This window comes from Mesocricetus auratus, unplaced genomic scaffold (genome assembly GCF_017639785.1).
Source record: "Mesocricetus auratus isolate SY011 unplaced genomic scaffold, BCM_Maur_2.0 Super-Scaffold_100006, whole genome shotgun sequence".
Taxonomy (NCBI): domain Eukaryota; kingdom Metazoa; phylum Chordata; class Mammalia; order Rodentia; family Cricetidae; genus Mesocricetus; species Mesocricetus auratus.
Window position 1 is genome coordinate 87,963,882 of NW_024429190.1, and position 18,678 is coordinate 87,982,559.

Genomic DNA, 18,678 nt, shown 5'->3' on the forward strand with positions numbered 1-18,678 from the left:
TAATGACAGATGTGGTCTTGGACCTCCTGTTTATACGCTAGAAAAACTGTGAGGAAATGAATTATTAGTCGCGATTACAAAGTCCAAAACCTCATACTCATTCCCTTCTCGGTTGAACCTGTATTTAGGAAATAAGTCTGTAAGTCAGTTGGGGTAAAAAGCATACACTTTATTTTTACTGTAAAAGCAGGATCCGGAGCCAAAGAAGCTGGCTCGCAGTAGTCCTTTCTGATGCTAGGAAGCGCTCTGCCAATTGCTGTTAAACACCTCCACCCCCACCATCGGCAACTGAAGGGCCTTGGCATTTTCTACATCCATTCCTTGTCCCCTGCAGGGAGCAGCCTCTCAGTCAGTCTGCTCCTAGTGAGCCCGAGGAGAGTGGCCACCCTGCCCCACGAAGCAGGGCCCCATCCCGCAGAGAAACGCTGCCCTTGCTGCCCTTGCTGCCGGCAGGGCAGATCCTGTCCCTCCCCCATCCACCGAGTTCCTCCTCTTCCCATGCCGCGGTGAAAAAGGACTCCAGAGAAGAGAACAGCAAAGGAGAAAACACGCCTTTCTCCACAGTCGGGCATGGAATAAACACTGTCGCGTATAAACTAAAGGGGAGTCTATACGGCTGATGGCGGCTGATGGCGCGCTTTCCCTGAAGAGGCAGAGGGGAGCCTCACACTGCCTCTTTCTTCACCACAGGCCTCCACTGAGCTCCTTAGTCTTTCTTGTCCTCGGGTCCTGTTGTCCCGACTCACAATCCTGTTGATCTTACATTTGATCGTTACATGTTTTTGTGAACCGTTGCAAATCCTTTCTGGAGCAAGGTGGGACTTGCATAACTAGACACACAGGCGATTCTTGTTAACACATGCATGCCTTTAGGCCTGCGGGCCGGAGGTTGCCTGGGTTCAACAGTCGGCTTTGCTTTTGCCACTGTGTGAATCAGAGGTGAATGCGCGCTCTAGGTTCCTGATCTGTAAATGCCCTGGGGCATAGAGGTGACAGTTTGGGGAGGTAGCCCCTACCCCAGCACAGTGAGGCCTCTGTGAATGCTCCCCTCGGAATCTATGGTGGATTCCTGTCTGCAGTGGAATGAGGCAGGACCTCCAGAAGGTGGCAGACAGATGACAGTTATTCTCACATCCTTGATGGGTCGTGGACTAGTTGGACAGAGGAAAACATCAGGTTCCAGAGAGAACGACCACAGGAAATCAGGGGAAAGTGCATCAGGAGTATTGATCCACAGAGGCCTGGTAAGTGGTTTCCCCAGGAACAGCTGAAGAGCAGTGTGTGTGCTGTGTGTGTGTGTGTGTGTGTGTGTGTGTGTGTGTGTGTGTGTTTACAGTGCAGTGGCATAATTCCTTAGCACTGCCAGCTAAGGACTTGGGGTAAGGGGACTTAAAGACCCAGGGGTATTCTATGAAGTCTGGCCAGGCTGCTATGATGTCCTAGTGAAGTTTAGGTGTGGACAGCTGGCCCCTCATCAGGCCTAGGAAAGGGACTGCAGCTTCCTCAACCATTTAATATAACATCAGGACTGGGAGACTTCTCCATAAAATATGCACAGTGCCTTGGAAGAAAGGAAGGCAAGGCAGATCTGAACAGTAAGTTTTGTTGTTGATTCTGTCTCGGGCACCCTGTGCGAGGCACTTGAACACCTAGGAGTGCTGTTTCTCAAGAGCCTAGAAATCCAACCCTGCTCTCGCAGCAAGGGTGACTGAGGCCCTCTTGTTTAAAGTGAGAATTACAATAAGAGTCCCCTTTGCACTGAAGGAGGGGCTGCTGGTGTGTGTCTGAGTGTCATTGAGCAGAAGTTGAGCACTCACATATACTTAAAGCTATTTCTAATGTCTTCTGGAAATACAAACAACTATAAAAACTCAGCTTAGGATCAGAACACCCTTTAAAAGATCTCCCTGGGATGTTGGAAGCTTCCATGACTGCTGGAATTATGTAACTTCTTCCTCCATAAATCACAAACAACAAAGTCCAGCGGGTGAATCACACTCTTTTGTATTGTCATGGCAAGATATAAACCACCATAAAGCCTTTCAATCCCCAAATTTCAAAGCAATGCATTTGGTGGGACAAGCTTGCCTTTTTCCACCTGCTATTCATGTTATGCCCAGATCTTGGGGTCCCCCCAAACCGTCAAGGAGACTGAATGTTGGGTTCCCATTTGTAAAAGCACAGAGCCTTTATTCAGGCTCAAGCTTGGGCTCTGGCCCACTCTGTCTGATGCAGTGATTGAGAGCAGAGAGTGCCCAGCCCAGGAGGGGTAGGATTTTTGTTATTGTAGAGGTTGGGGGTGAAGGGATTTTTAGGATTCAAGACCCTAATTGACTGCCATTTGTCTAGAGGTGTTTTGGCGAAAGGGGATGGATGTGTGTTGGGGCTAAGGGGCATAATGCGGTCCTATCTACAATGTTAGGAATTTCCTTTGGAACATTAGGTACTTTCCCTTTGGATGGTCCATCCCTGGGTGGTGCCTGGGTGGCCCCAGCTTTCGGTCTCTCCTGGAGTCAGGTGTTACCTCAGGGTAAACTGAGACTTTGGGCCTACTTTCTGGTTGGTCTCCACTGGAGCTTGGCAGGGCAGCAGGACAGTCAAGCAGCAGGTGTGTACCAAGTTGCCCTGGGCCCCACAATTCACAGCATGCTGTCTTGGAAACATGTTTACAGTGTGCTTATAAAATGGAAAATTCAGTCCTAACCCCTGACTTTGGAGGAGGCTCACGGGGACTGGGTCTTCTAATTTTCCTACAGAAGCCAAAATCTAAACTCTCCAGTTTTGCTTTAGAGTAGAGCCTTTGGATTTTTATATATAATATGTAAATAATATACATGTAATATATACACATATATAATCTATAAATAACATATGTAATGCACATACACATATATTACACATATATAATCTATAAATAACATATGTAATGCATATACACATATATTACACATATATTCACATAAGCACATGTTTATTTTTGTCTTATGTGTATGAATGTTTCCAGGCACATTGTTAAGTGCTCCACCTGCATGCAGTCCCCATGGAGGCCTGGGATGGAGTTACAGAGTGAGGCACCTGATTTTGATATGGGGAACCATTCTGGGATCGAGCAGTAAGTGTTCTCAACGGGCAGACCCTGGTCTTCTAATCTTTTAAAAACAGAATCGTTTGCCAGGCGGTGGCTGCACTTGGGAGGCAGAGGCAGGCAGATCTCTGTGAGTTCGAAGCCAGCCTGGTCTACAAAGCCAGTGTCAGGCAGAGAAACCCTGTCTGGAAAGAACAAAACAAAACATAATTTCTTTATTGATTTTTTGGGGATTTCACATTATGCAGTCTAATTCAGCTCACCTCCAAGTTCCCCCATATCCTCTTCTTACCTCTTCAGTAACCCCCCAAAAATACTAAAAAAAAAAAAAAAAAGCAAGTGGACAAAACCAAGAACAAGAACAACAAAACGCCCCAAACCCAAAACCTGGCGTTAGGTCTTGGTGTGTCACAGAGACCACTCTTTTGTACAATCAGCTTTACTAGCAATGACTCACCAGTCTGGTTCAAGGCCTCTGGTTTCTGGCACACCGTCATCATTGGATCCTCACTGGAACTCCTCTGGGATATCCTGTAGCCACCCCAAGCCATGGAGATCCTGCGGTATCATTCCACAAGACCAGTTACTTCATAAGCTCCGGCAGGTCTTAGATGTTAGGGTGGGCCAGCCCGAGGCCCATCTGTGGACCTGGGTGGTAGCTGAGCTGGTCAGTCAGGGCTACTGGGTCATACCCTCAGGTGAGGGGGTTGAGACAGCTCCCCTACACCTACGCCATCAGGGTCAGCTCTCTCTCTCCTGTGGGTGGGGCCAACTCTCTTGATGTAGTGTCCAACAAGGCGACGGGCAGGGATAGGTCAGCAAGGCCTTGGATGGTAACAGGAGCCTCAGACATCAGTACAGACCCTGGCTACAGTAGGGCCACGCACCCAGACATGTCCCTTGGCAGCAGCCCAGGCCCTAGATGTCAGCGTGGCCCCGCCTTCACCAGAACCCCAGGTGGCAAGTAGGCCCCTGCATCAGGCTACACCCACCATCTTCATTTCTTCTGCTTCTGTCTCTTCCCACAGCCCACGGACCATTCTCCTTACCTTTCTCTCCCATTCCTCCATCACATATTTGCTCATAATGGGACCTATCTGCCTGGTACTCTTCCTGTCAGCCTGGGAGGCCCCGGCTGGCCTGTGGGTGGTGAGCATCCTGAGTGGCCTAGCCTGTGGATTTAATCATAGGACACTAATTGCTGTTTTCATTAAAATGTAGATGAATCATCAAACTATGCTTAGAGCTGTCTCCCAGCTTGCAACCTGTCTTGCACATTTGACTTCTGGGCCCAGAACCCGGGCACACACTGGGGTCACACCCCATTCTGGGCATCTCGGAGTTAGTGGCTCTGCACAGTCCTCTATGTCTCCATGAGTTCTGGTCACTGAGCCTTGCCTTAGGTCTTTCTACTCCATATTAGTCTCTGCCAGTTGCCTTTACACAGCCAGGGTTCCGTTCCTCAGCATTCTGGAGGCTCTGTGTGTTGGCCTGATTCCCTCCTAGGTCATTGACCTTGCTTTGCTGATGGCTGCTCTCAGGCTGCCTGTGGTTGTCTCTCTGTCCCCATTCCTTCTTCTCATAAACCCACTCAGGCTGGGTTAGGGCCCACCCCAACAACCTCATTGTAACTGACTGCCTCTTACCTCCACATACAGTCACATTCCGTGGTTCTGCAGGCTGGCGTGTGGGTGTCCAGGCTTTGAGACAGCCTCCAACACCACCTGTGCCATGTAGCCTTGCCGCAACTCCTCTCAGGGGAGGAGAGTCTTTCCTGTGGAATTTCCAGAGGAGAATGCTTTCTGAAGGCCTAAGACTAAACCACTTCCTCCTTAAACTTCAACAGGTCAACTGGTCTCTTCAGAACCTTCAGGGCACACTGCACAGCTTCTACTCTGACCCCTCCTGTTGTGGTGGAATGCGAAGTTCCTCCAGTCCCCAAGGCTCCGGAGTTAGAAAGACTTACTCCCCAGAGGGTGGCACTATTGAGCAGTGATGGACTCGTCAGGGGCTCAACCGCATCCGGGGATTAACCCACTGATGGGTTCACAAATGAATGGATTATTGGGAAGCAGAGTCAAAACAGAGGAAGTGAGTCGTTTGCGGGTCTTCCTGGAAGCCTCCTCTCTGGGTGTTTCCTAATTATAAGGAGGTGAGCAGCTTTCCTTGGCTACACCCTTCTACCAGGATGTTGCGGTCTTGTCCCGGGCCTGAAAGCAGTAGATCCAGCTGACCATGGTCTAAAACCATGAGGCCAAATAAATCTTTCTTTCTTTGAATCCCACCCCCTCCCCCCAGGCATTTTGTCATAGCTGCAGAAAGCCAACGCTGCTCATTGGTTTGCGCCTCATGGCTTGCTCAGCCTGTCTGCTTCTACGTCCCAGAATCACAGGCACAAGTGTAGGGCTGGGCCCTTCCACATCGATCATTAATCAAGACTTGCCCACGGGCCAATCAGTAGACGTTGATTCTTCAGCAGAGGCTCTTTCTCTCAGATGAGTCCAGTTCTTATCAACAAAACCAGACCAACCCAAACACCCAACAAGCACAGCCACCATGTTTCCTCCTGTCTTTAGTAGGCAGGTTGCACTCTCACATGAGTCTGAGGTGACTCTTGGGGTCGCTGCAATGATGCTGTTCTACTTAACCCTTAGGAGGCCTGGCAGCCTCTGCCTGGGCCTATTAGAACCCTGAACCTTCCGTGAGTTCAGAGTCTAAGGTAGTTTTGTGAGCAAGGCCATGGGAAAGACAACAAAAGATGTCCCCACTCCTTACAGTTGCAACAAGAGTGTCTCCAGGTGGCACTACAGAATAATGAGGAATAAGTCATTGCCGTTTAAGCCTGTGAGTTTTCGGAGTGATTTGCTCTATACCAATGAATGACAGTTACCACTCTCTCCAGCTCTCTCTAATGCGATTTCAATCATTACGTTTCGTTTAATGTCAGGGAACGCGGAACTGATGCCTTCACGGAAGAGAGACAGTGCTTGAATTGAAGAAGAAAAGCTGCACACTGTGTGTGTGTGTGTGTGTGTGTGTGTGTGTGTGTGTGTGTGTGTGTTGGGGGCATTGGGGTAGGAGGCGTGTTGTGGTTTGAATGGTGGTGCCCACTTCTAATCCCAGCACTTGGGAGGCAGATGCAGGTAGATCTCTGAGTTCAAGGCCAGCCTGGTCTGCAGAATGAGTTCCAGGACATCCAAGCTCAGGCAGTGAAGGAAACCATGAAACACAAAAGCTGGTAAAGATGTAATTGAACAAGGGGGCCATGTTCCAGCCCTGCAGGCAGCAGAACTTCCCCAGAGCTGGAATTATGCGTGCCTCAATGTCTGCCTTGTGCCGCGTGCCCTTTCCTTAATGTCAATGTTGGGCTCAGTCTTACTTGTGGAAGGAAGGAAGGTGAGGGCCAGGGCTTGCCCTCCAAGTACCCTCAGGGTGATGTTTGTCTTGTTCAGCATGGTCCTCCAATACCAGCTTGGTAACAGGTGAATTAGCTTTGTTCCACAGACCATTTTTTTGTTTGTTTGTTTAAATAGGGTCTTTCTACAAAGCTCCAGCTGTCCTGATACATACTATGTAGGCTAGGCTAGCCTCCAAGTTCTGAGATTAAGGTGTGCCCGGCCCCATGACTTTCACTGTGTTTAGAACACAGAACTGAATGGGGAGAATGGGTTCCCATTCCCTGATTGTGTGGCACCACGGAAGACAATGAATGCGGGGAAGGTCCCATTGCCTCATCTTCCCAGTCAGGCTACTTCCACCCCTGTGGCAGCTGTCCCTTCTCTTTCACAGGATTGTGGCAAGGTAACTTTGGAAAAGGAGTGGAAACCCCTAGAAGCTGAGGATTCAGCTAGCAGTATCACTATCACCAGATGTCCTCTCCCTTGTCCTGAAGTTCAAGTCTTATTTTATTTATTTGGTTTATTCAAGACAGGTTTTCTCTGCGTAACAGTCCTGGCTGTCCTGCAACTCACTCTGTAGACCAAGCTGGCCTCAAATGCATGGGATCCCCCTGCCTCTGCCTCCAGAGTGCTGGGATTAAGGGCCTGCGCCTCCACTGCTCAGCTCAAGTGTTATTTTGTTACAAGAGGCACAGTTGGAGGCCATCCACAGGACCCTGGGAGATTAGGATTTATTTTATCAGTTTTAAGTGTGCTCATGCACATACACACACATACACACTCACACAGGCACTCTGATGAAAATGAGGTGCCCAAGGAGGCCAGCTAGGTTCCCCGGAGCTGCAGTTATAGCAGGTAGCCATGAGGCATCTAATTCAGGTCCCCTGCAAAGCTGTGTTCTCTCCTCACCACCAAGCAACCTCTCTACACGAGACCTGAATTTTAGTTTTATATCTAAAACTCATTACCGATTCTGAGATCTGTAAAATCAGTGAACGTTCCCTTGTCTCAGTTCCTCAGAGACTACATCTCAACACTTTATACTTTTCTAGAACATTCCTGTCAGCATTTGGCAGGTGCTGTGAGTATTAGGAAACAGCTGCCCAGTAACCTGTGGTTGAGCCACATGGGGACATAGAAATGAACAAAATTATTAAAGCTATCTTCAGACTGCAGTCACATCTACAAGCCATACACTTAGGTTAAAAAAAAAAAAAAAGAAGACCCTGGAAGTTCTGTGAACGGAAATTTAAAGTGCTCTGTTAGATTTGTATCGATTTTTAGAAAAATTAATTCACAGCTTATGAGAATCAGGCACACTCATGTCAGCAGAACAAGTGTGGCACAGATTAATAAATACTGTGGTTTTGTCACCCTCCAGGAAGCAGTTCCCAATCATGCTTCTTCTTTGTAAACACACCTGACACAGTAACCATTTTTAAGTAGAATTTCTTTTTTAATTTTCAAATGTTACATTCAAGTGTCTCTAGACTCGGAAGTGTATTTGAATTGGAATTCACAAACTGTAGCTGGTGTGCTTGAATATCTTCATTGGTTTCTTTGTGTGGAACCCTGTGACATGGGAAAGAAAACACATTCTTTGTAGAACATAAGCCTTGTGTGGAAACTGCAGAGTAACCAGTAAAGCTACCCAGAAACCAGGGTTGCTTTGTAAAGGCCGTTCTAAAGCCATCGTCTGTCTTACTTCATACAGAAAAGCTGGAAAACTCGAACGCACATCATGCTGTCCTCTGGGGACTCGTGTCCTCATTTGTCTGAAAAGACTGTTACACGTTTGTGACAAGAACTGAAAGCCAGGCCTGCTTTCTGTGCGGTATCATAGCAGGGGGGAGGGGAGAGGGGTACGATACCACCTCCACACGTTCTCGGACACAGGCCGCGCAGCAGACGTGACACGAGGCAACCAGAGTTTGCATTAAGCAACTGATGGTTTTGGGTGACACCCACAAATCATTACTTCCTCCTCTCAGCTCTTAATGACTGTCTTAGCTTTTGGTCTTCCCCAGCGGAGCAGTCACTCATCAATCCAATTAACTACCAAGATGAAAGCATCCGGGCAGAGCCAGGACTTCTGGGATGAGAAAGGAGCTTAGCTGACTTCTTCAGCAAGTAACAACTTGGGGGAAAATAGGGAGGGCAGAAACAGATCTAGAAAAATTCGAGAGGATGCACGGGAAATGGGGGAACAGCCATTCAAGAGAGTCTATGAAATCTTAGCAGCGAGAGTCTGTGGGCTGTGAACCACATCCTGCACCGCCCCCCAGCTCTGGGTTGTGAAGTGTTACCTGCACTGAGCCCTCGCTCCAACCTCCCCAGCTCCCGGCCTGGTCCTGCCTGCCGCAGGAAGCTCTCTCTCTTCCAGCAGTACGCGGTGGGGGTACTCTACCCACCCACTCCCCCCAGATGACACTGGCTGAAGCTACATCGGTCCCCACTGCCTCCTCTCTCAGCCACTGGGAACAAGCCACCCTCATCCCAGCACTCAAGCTAGCTCAGGGGAGAGGGAGACCCTGACAAAGTTAGCTGTCAGGACCAAGAGTTCAGCTGCTCTGTCTAGGGACTGCCTTCACTGGAAACGGAGGGGAAGAGTCATGCTAAAGCTGTGTACATGCTCAGAGCTGCACCCCAGTGAGGGAAAGCTGTGTACATGCTCAGAGCTGCACCCCAGTGAGGGAAAGCTGTGCACATGCTCAGAGCTGCACCCCAGTGAGGGAAAGCTGTGCACATGCTCAGAGCTGCACCCCAGTGAGGGAAAGCTGTGCACATGCTCAGAGCTGCACCCCAGTGAGGGAAGGCGTCCTACATGCTCAGAGCTGCACCCCAGTGAGGGAAAGCTGTGCACATGCTCAGAGCTGCACCCCAGTGAGGGAAAGCTGTGCACATGCTCAGAGCTGCACCCCAGTGAGGGAAAGCTGTGCACATGCTCAGAGCTGCACCCCAGTGAGGGAAAGCTGTGCACATGCTCAGAGCTGCACCCCAGTGAGGGAAAGCTGTGCACATGCTCAGAGCTGCACCCCAGTGAGGGAAAGCTGTGCACATGCTCAGAGCTGCACCCCAGTGAGGGAAAGCTGTGCACATGCTCAGAGCTGCACCCCAGTGAGGGAAGGCGTCCTACATGCTCAGAGCTGCACCCCAGTGAGGGAAAGCTGTGCACATGCTCAGAGCTGCACCCCAGTGAGGGAAAGCTGTGCACATGCTCAGAGCTGCACCCCAGTGAGGGAAGGCGTCCTACATGCTCAGGGCTGCACCCCAGTGAGGGAAGGCGTCCTACATGCTCAGAGCTGCACCCCAGTGAGGGAAAGCTGTGCACATGCTCAGAGCTGCACCCCAGTGAGGGAAGGCGTCCTACATGCTCAGAGCTGCACCCCAGTGAGGGAAAGCTGTGCACATGCTCAGAGCTGCACCCCAGTGAGGGAAAGCTGTGCACATGCTCAGAGCTGCACCCCAGTGAGGGAAGGCGTCCTACATGCTCAGGGCTGCACCCATGCAGGAGCTCAGGGTGTGGACTGACTCCAAAGCTTCTCAAATCTCAGACAGAGCTTGAGATGGAGCCCCCCCCCCACTGACTCAAAGTCCTTAACCACAACACCTGACCAAATAAACATCAACCGAAAAGCCACTCTGACTCACTCAGGGCTCCTTGACTGTTGGACTGTCTACAGGGCTGAGGCTGACCTTCCGAGGGAGACATCAGAAAGGAGTCAACCACATCAATTTAGCACATTAGAATTTGAAGCTTACAGGGACTCTCCCAAATGCTATTAGCCTCTAATCTTCCAACCTAGATAGCAATGAAGAGTGAGCATCAAACTGGCTCAGGACAAACTGTAGGACAAGTGTTGGAGGAATTAGGATAGTTAATCTTCAACGGAGGGAAGAATGAAGCATGGCTGCCCGGAATGCTGGAGTGAAAGCAGTCAAAACAATGTGGTGACTCTTGGCTGTTCTACTAGCATCCAGCCTCCTCCCGCATTTTCTGTAAATCCTGAGCATTGCGTAGGCCCTAGTCCTGGGCTTTTTCTCTCAGTGAATGGAACACATTGCAATCAAAGGGTCCCATGCACCTTACATCCTTATCTATAGATCCATCCTTAGACTTACTGAAAATCCTTCCTGCCTAGGCCATAGCCCTGAAACTCTGCCAGTTAGTAGAACTTATTCTTATGAAAAGGTCTCAGCTACTGTGCTGCAGTATTTCACAAGGGGGTATTTCTCAAGGGAATTCCAATGTAGCCATCCCTGAAGCTTTGTTATGAGAACTGTTACATGGAGGACCCCCCCCACCTCTGCCACCAGCTTTACTATGTTAAATGTGAAAGAAAATTAAACCACAGGATCAGAATTTCTAGAAGTTTTGATCCACTCTGACTGACCAAGGCCCGATGTACCAAGTTTTCATTCTCATCTCTTCATGGCTCATTTTCCTGTCAACTGTGGTATCTGTGGGGATCCCCGGCGACAAACTTTGACCAGTAAATGGCCTTTATTAACTGGAAGGGTATTCCTAGTCTACGTGTCTGGGTTAAAAGAGATGCCAAGGCTGAGAGAATTCTAAGGTTGGAAGGTAGAGATTGCACACTGCATGGAAAACTGATTTCATAGGACAGTTTTAGATAGTTGAATCACTAGATAAACTTCAAAGAAAGGCAACCATTTCCATGGGTGGTCTCACTACCTGTAGTAGCCTAGAATATTATTTGGAGCGTTCATTCGCTAGCAACAAACAAATAAACAAACAAGAAAGATAGGGCAAATAAACCCGGAAATCTAAAAACCAATCAACAAGAAAGTAAAACCAATCAACAAGAAAGTAATGGGGAATGTTCTTCTGTATATATGTTTCTATTATTATGGGTTGCTGAGTAAAACACTGTTTTGTCAGTAGCCAGTAGAGGCAGGAAGATAGGCAGGATTAGGAGATGAGGAGAATTCTGGGAAAGGTAGGCAGAGAGAGATGCCATGGAGGAACATGGAGGATAGGAATGCTAGGCGTTCTCTGGTAAGATAGGGCCATGTAGAAATACATAGATTAGTAGTTATGGGTTAATAATTAAGACAGAGCTAGTCGATAAGAAGTCCTAGCCATCAGCCAACAATTTTATAACTAATATAGCATCTGTGTGTTTATTTGGGGCTGAGAAGGGTGGCAGGGCTTGGCAGCACACAAAAAATCCAGCAACAAGAAAGTATGACACACACAAGAAAAAGCAAGCAGTAGAAACTGCCTTTGAAGGGTTGTAGCTAGAGGATGTAGCAGTCAAGCATCTTAAAATAGTTACTGTTCAAAGGACATAGGAAACCAGTAGCAGCAGCAACAGCAATGAACTAAGGAAAACCATGAGCCCAAACCCAAAGGGAGGTAAATGACAATGTCCCATCAAGAGATGATGTCAGGGGTTAGGGTTATTGATCGGTGCTAGAATGTTAATCAAGCATGCACAAGGTCTGTAAGACCAAAACAGGAACAAGAGCATAACACCTTGCAAGTTAATGGGAGATCAAAACAGAAAAAGTACACCTTCCAGGATAAGGGCTCTGTTTGCAGTTAAGGCGGTTAAGAGTAGGTTCCTGCTTGTCCCATCCCCTGCACCAGCTGTGGGTGGGAGGTACGTGGGTAGGGAATACATCAGATAATATGCTTGCTCCTGTTTGGACCTGAGGAGAAATACGGTGGCCCTATGGTTTTGCCTTTTTAAGTCACTGAAAAATGTGACTCGTGGTCATTTCCTGGGAACTCTGCAATGGTCCTGGCCAGAACCCATCAATCATTGTGGCCAGTAGTTAATTAAATCCTGCTTCAAATTTGGCTTAAAAATTATGAAATTGGCCTTTCTCCACTCTCAGGTTTAGCATTTGGAGTTGCCCAGTTAGATGGACCCTGTACTGGATCCTTCACTCCAGGACCTTCAGAGCACGCCTCTGTCTTTTGGACCTCCGCAGTGAACTACCATGCTTGAAAAAGGAGATAGCAAGAATTTTTTTTATGGAGGCCTCCTTTTGGTAAGACATTTTTTCTGCCTGGTTTATGGATTCTGGTTCTGAGGGTCCCCATCTGGGGAAGCAGGGGTTTTAACCAGGCTAGATAGTACTTCATCCAGGGTAAAGAGCGCCATCCATGGCCCACTGGTTATTTCTGGCTTAATGGGAGTTCTGCCAGAGGCACCAGTTTTTTCTGACCTGTGTTGGGATCCTGAGGATGCCTGGTGACAGTGGGGGATGAAAAAATTCAGAGAGGCCCAGCACCTTGGTGCACATCAGCAGGGTTCCAGTGCCTAGGCTGTACAACAGAGCTGAGGAACTGTGAGGGTGTCCTATGACACTGAAGGCCAAGTCTAGGCTGCACAACAGAGCTGAGGAACCATAAGGGCATCCCATGATACTCAGGGCCAAGCCTAGGATACATAATAGCTGAGGAACCATAAGGGCATCCTACAACGCTGGGGGCCAAGCCAAGGGTTTGGAGAAGCCCAGGGTGGGATGTCAGGCAATCTGGATGCTGAGGAGAACTTGAAAGGACAAATAGTGAGACATCAGCTGCTCACCTGATTCTGGTTTGTTAGAAAGTTTTGTCTGTCTGTTTTGTGTGTGATGGATCTGTATTTTCTGGTATGTTTTGTGTGTATGATGGAACTGTATTTTCTGGTATGTCTGTAAGTAAGTGTTGTTGTAAATATGGAGCTAAGACAGAACTGGTCAAACTCAGCTGAATGCATGTGTATGTGGTGGCCATGATTTTGTTTCTAACTGGTTTTCTTTGAATGTGTTCGCTTGCTGTGTTCTGCATTTCTTAGTTATGTCTTTGGTGCTTCTGCCACTGCCAGTCACCAACCACCAGCATGTCTGCCTTGATGCCTGAGCTCAGGATATATCTCTGAGCTTTCTGGCCAATGGATCCAGCTGGATCCAGAGTAATGGGGACTCAAATGTTGTTAGGGTATGGGTAATATTAAAGTTGTTTTATACTGTTGTACTTTATTGAAAAGCTGGCTCTGGGGTTGGGTTATGGCTCCTCATTTTTCAGACCCTAACATGCTTTTAAAATCTTTACGTCTGGATCAGGGGCTGTAACAGGGAGAAGAGAGCAAAGCAGAACAGCCAAAAAGATTATTGGTTTCATTTAATTGCCTAAGACTATCATATAAACATTCTGTATCTCAAGATCTGTAAGTTTATTGGGTATGGTTAAAACTCTATAATATCTGTAACAAGTTAACTTAAAACTCATAACCCAGGATTAATAGTTAAAAATCTATGCATGAGTTATTTGGGGGGGGCAGGGTTTCTCTGTGTAGTTTTAGAGCTTGTCTTGGAACTCTCTCTGCAGACCAGGCTGGCCTCGAACTCAAAGATCCCCTGTCGATGCCTCCCAGTGCTGGGATTAAAGGTGTGCCATCACTGCTCAGCATGCATAAATAATCTTAAAGGAACCACGTGGCATGTTTCCATTTGGGGATATAAGTAACCTGAGGCTTGCCACCATGTTTGCTAAGTTTGGAGAGGGCAGATGTCATGTGACTTCACTGTCATATTTAGGCAGTTGTGCTGACAGCCAACTTTGCTAAGGCTGGAGAAGACAGATGTTACGTGACTTCCCCACCATCTGATCCAAGGTGACCACATGGTGTGGCCCAATCACGGAGACAATAGATCTCCAAGGTATTTTGGATTAGGATGGATTTTTGTATGATAAATACCTGTCCCGTCCTGAAAGCAAGGTTTATGAAAACTAGGATATAAAAACAATGCTTGTTTAATAAGGCATTAAAGCTGAACCTCCATGTGTTCATAGACATGAAGGTACCTTGTGCCTCCAGCCAAATTTTCTAACGTAAGAGTCACGCAGGTTATGTTGGTTTTAAGACGTGGAGGGCTCATAAAGCTGGCTGGGACCTGGAAGGCAGGCTACCTATGCTGCTGGGGGTGGGCAGAGAGGTGACCAAGTCCCTGGGGAATGAATCCAGATAGTGAGCATTGAGTTGTTTGCACTGGTGGAGCTTGTGCAGATTGTGGCTGTGCCCTGTATCTCCCCTCTTGAAGTAAAAAGGACACGTTAATTTTGATATTGCAGAAGCACGTGATTGAGAGATTTTTAAACTCCTACCTGAAACATCTCACTGCTTGAAATATCCCTTGGTTTTGTGACTGCAGTATTCAGTGGGTCACAGAATGGCCCAAATATATCCCTTCTTCTTGTAATGTGAGGGGTTTCAAGTGTCAAGGTCCCAAGCAAGTCCAGGGGGTGGCTGTCAGGGAGCTGAGTCTTTTATCTTGCCCACTGCAACTCTTGGTCTACCTGTCTTGACCCCAGCTCCAAGCACAGTTTCTCCAACATCTCTGTCTCCAGCTCCAAGCACAGTTTCTCCAACATCTCCGTCTCCCACTCTCTCTGTTCCAGGCCTCATCAGAGGCTCTGTGCCTCCAACTCCTACTCCAATGAAACTCCACACCATCCCAGACAGGGATGGCGAGAAAGAGTGACCCCACCTGTTTCTGAAAGGGTCCCACTTGCCATCCACCTTGGATACTTGGATGCAAATCATCTGGCTGTCTCTCTTTACGGTGACGGCATACAAACTGACATGGGCGAAAATGGGCCTGCCTCAGTCTCACTGAGGGCAGGAGAGATGGCTCGGAGGCTAAGAGCACTGATTGCTCTTCCAGAGGTCCCGAGCCTTTATTAATGCAGAATCTAAATAGATAGATAAATAAGTAAGTAGATAAATAAATAAGGAGTTAAAAATCAGGGCCACAGCTCTGAACACCAAATACTAAGCACCAGAAACTGGGATGTTCCTATCTTATGACGCAGCAAGGGATGACAGAAGCAGTCTGCAAAGGGTCTCTCCTTACCTGAGGTCTACTCGGGATAATAGGTACTGACTTAAAAATGAATGTCTAACCTACTTGTCTTCACTACTTTCTTTCTTTTTTTCATTACTTTTTATTACATTTTTTGAGAAAAGAGCTTGCTTCACATGTCAATCCCAGCTCCCTCTCCCCTCCCCTCCTCCCACACTCCCTACCATCCCCCCCTCCAGCCTCCCACCCTATCCCCACTTCATTCCACCTGAGGGATATCCAGAGTCTGTCATTTTGTTTAGGGAAGGGTCCAGGCTCTCCCCCAAGGGTTCAGGCTGAGAGACCATCCCTCTTTGTGTTATGCACACATGAAGTCCGTTTGTATGCCAGGGATAAGCACTGATCCACTGCCCAGGGTCCCATAGGTTGCCCAGGCCTCCTCACTGACTCTCACACTCAGGGGGTCTGGATCAGTCCCATGCTGGCCTCCCAGCTGTCAGTCTGGGCTCCCCCTTGTTCAGGTCAGCTGTCTCTGCTGGTTTCACCAGTCCATTTTTTTTGCCCATTTGCTCATCACTCTTCTCTCTCTCTTTCTCTCTCACTGGGCTCCAAGGGTCCAGTTTAGTATTTAGCTGTGGGTGTTTTCCTCTGCTTCCTTCAGTCACTGGATGAAGGTTCTAGGATGGCATATAAGACAGTTGTCAAGTTCATTATCAGGAATGGGCATTTAAGGTAGTCTCTCCACTATTGCTTAGTTTGCCAGTTGGTGGTGCCAGATCTCTCTTCAAACCTATAAGGACTCCCTCTATTCTGGTATTTCTCACCCTGTTCTCCGCCTATTCCACCGCCACTCAACCTTCCTGTCCCCCATGACCTACTCTCTCCTCCTCTTCTCCCCCTCTCTTCTTCCCAACTCCCACTAGCTCCCCCTCCTCCCACCGTGCTCCCAATCTGTTCAGGAGATCTTGCCTCATTCCTCTTCTCTGGGGTATCATGCATATCTCTCTTAGGTTCTTTCCTGTTTCTCAGACTCTCTGTCAGTGGAATTGCAGACTGGTACTCCCCTGATACAGGTCTAAAATCCATATATGAGTGAGTACATACCATGTTTGTCTTTTTGTGACTTGGTTACCTCACTCAGGATGGTTTCTTCTAGTGCCATCCATTAGCCTGCAAATTTCAAGATTCCATTGTTTTTTTTCCCTCTGAGTAGTAAATATACCATATTTTCTCTATCCACTCTTCAGTTGAGGGGCATCTAGGTTACTTCCAGGTTCTGGCTATTACAAATAATGCTGCTATCAACATAGTGGAACAGACATCCTTGTTGTATGAATGTGCATCTTTTGGATATATGCCTAAGAGTGGAATTGCTGGGTCTTGTGGTAGATTGATTTCCATTTTCCTGAGGAATCTCCATACTGATTTCCAAAGTGGTGTATGAGTCGGTACTCCCACCAGCAGTGGAGGAATGTTCCCCTCTCTCCACATCCTCTCTAGCATAAATTGGCATTGGTGTTTTTTATTTTAGCCATTCTGACAGGGGTGAGATGGTATCACAGAGTTGTTTTGATTTGCATTTCCCTGATGGCTAAGGATGTTGAGAACTTTCTCAAGTGTCTCTCAGCCATTTTAGACTCCTCTATTGAGAATTCTCTATTTAGTTCTATACCCCCGCTTTTTAATTGGATCCTTTGGTGTTTTGGAAACTTGCTGCTTGAGTTCTTTGTACATTTTGGAGATCAGCCCCCTGTCAGATATGGAGTTAGTGAATATCTTTTCCCATTCTGTGGGCTGCCCTTTTTGTCTTGCTGACTGTGTCCTTTGCCTTACAGAAGTTTCTCAGTTTCAGGAGGTCCCATTTGTTAATTGTTGATCTCAGTGTCTGTGCTACTGATGTTATGTTCAGGAAGTGGTCTCCTGTACCAATTCATTGAAGAGTATCTTCTGCTTTCTCTTCTAAGAGTTTCAGTGTAGCTGAATTTATGTTGAGGTCTTTGATCCATTTGGATGTAAGTTTTGTACATGGTGATAGACATGGATCTATCTACAGTCTTCTACATGTCAACATCCAGTTATGCCACCACCATTTGTTGAAGATGCTTCCTTGTTTCCATTGTATAATTTTAGCTTCTTTGTCAAAAATCAAGTGTTCATAGGTGTGTGGGTTAAAATCAGGGTTTTCAATTTGATTCCATTGGTCTACCTGTCTATTTTTGTGCCAGTACCAAGCTGTCTTCAGGACTATAGCTCTATAGTAGAGCTTCAAGCCAGGGATGTTGATGCCTCCTGAAGTTCCTTTATTGTACATGGTAGTTTTGGCTGTCCTGGGTCTTTTGTTTTTCCATATAAAGTTGATTATTGTTCTTTCAAGGTCTGTGAAGAATTGTGCTGGTAATTTGATAGGGATTATGCTGAATCTGTAGATTGCTTTTGGCAAGATTGCCATTTTTATTATGTTGATCCTACCAATCCAAGAGCATGGGAGATCTTTCCATTTTCTGGTGTCTTCTTTGATTTCTTTCTGTAGAGACTCAAAGGTCTTGCGATATAGGTGTTTATGGCTATTGTAAATGGTGATGTTTCTCTGATTTCTTTCTCAGCCAATTTATCATCTGTATACAATAGGGCTACTGATTTTTTTTAGTTAACCTTGTATGCTGCCACTTTGCTGAAGGTGTTTATCAGCTGGAGGAGGTCCCTTGCCGAGTTTTTCGGGTCACTTATGTAGACTATCATATCATCTGCAAATAGTGAAAGTTTGACTTCTTTTCCAATTTGTATCCCCTTGATCTCCTTTTGTTGTCTTATTGCTCTGTCTAGAACTTCAAGTACAATATTGAAGAGATATGGAGAGAGTAGACAGCCTTGTCTTGTTCCTGATTTTAGAGGAATTGCGTTGAGTTTCTCCCTATTTAGTTTGATGTTAGCTGTTGGTTTACTGTATATTGCCTTTATTATGTTCAGGTATGTTCCTGTTATCCCTAATCTCTCTAGGACCTTTATCATAAAGGGGTGTTGGATTTTGTCAAAGACTTTTTCAGCATCTAGTGAGATGATCATGTGGTTTTTCCTTTGCAATTTGTTTATATGGTGAATTACATTGATACACTTTTGTATGTTGAACCAACCCTGCATCCCTCGGATGAAGCCTACTTGCTCATGGTGGATGATTTTTCTGATGTGTTCTTGAATCCGATTTGTAGTATTTTATTGAGTATTTTTGCATCGATGTTCATGAGGGAAATTGGTCTGTAGTTTTATTGCTTAGTTGTGTCTTTGTGTGGCTTGGGTACCAAGATAATTGTAGCTTTGCAAAAAGAGTATGACAATGACCCTTCTGCTTCTATTATGTAGAACAGTTTGAGGAGTACT

At 47.0% G+C, this 18,678-nt stretch overlaps 1 long non-coding RNA gene across 1 annotated transcript in view; it reads left to right on the forward strand.

Annotated features, from left to right (window-relative positions):
• The first annotated feature begins 253 nt into the window (after positions 1-253).
• The window catches only part of LOC121140928, a 29,703-nt gene continuing 11,278 nt past the window's right edge, over positions 254-18,678 (forward strand). The window contains exon 1 of the long non-coding RNA XR_005877882.1: positions 254-1,244. This is a non-coding gene — a long non-coding RNA (uncharacterized LOC121140928). The remainder of the gene's footprint in view (positions 1,245-18,678) is intronic.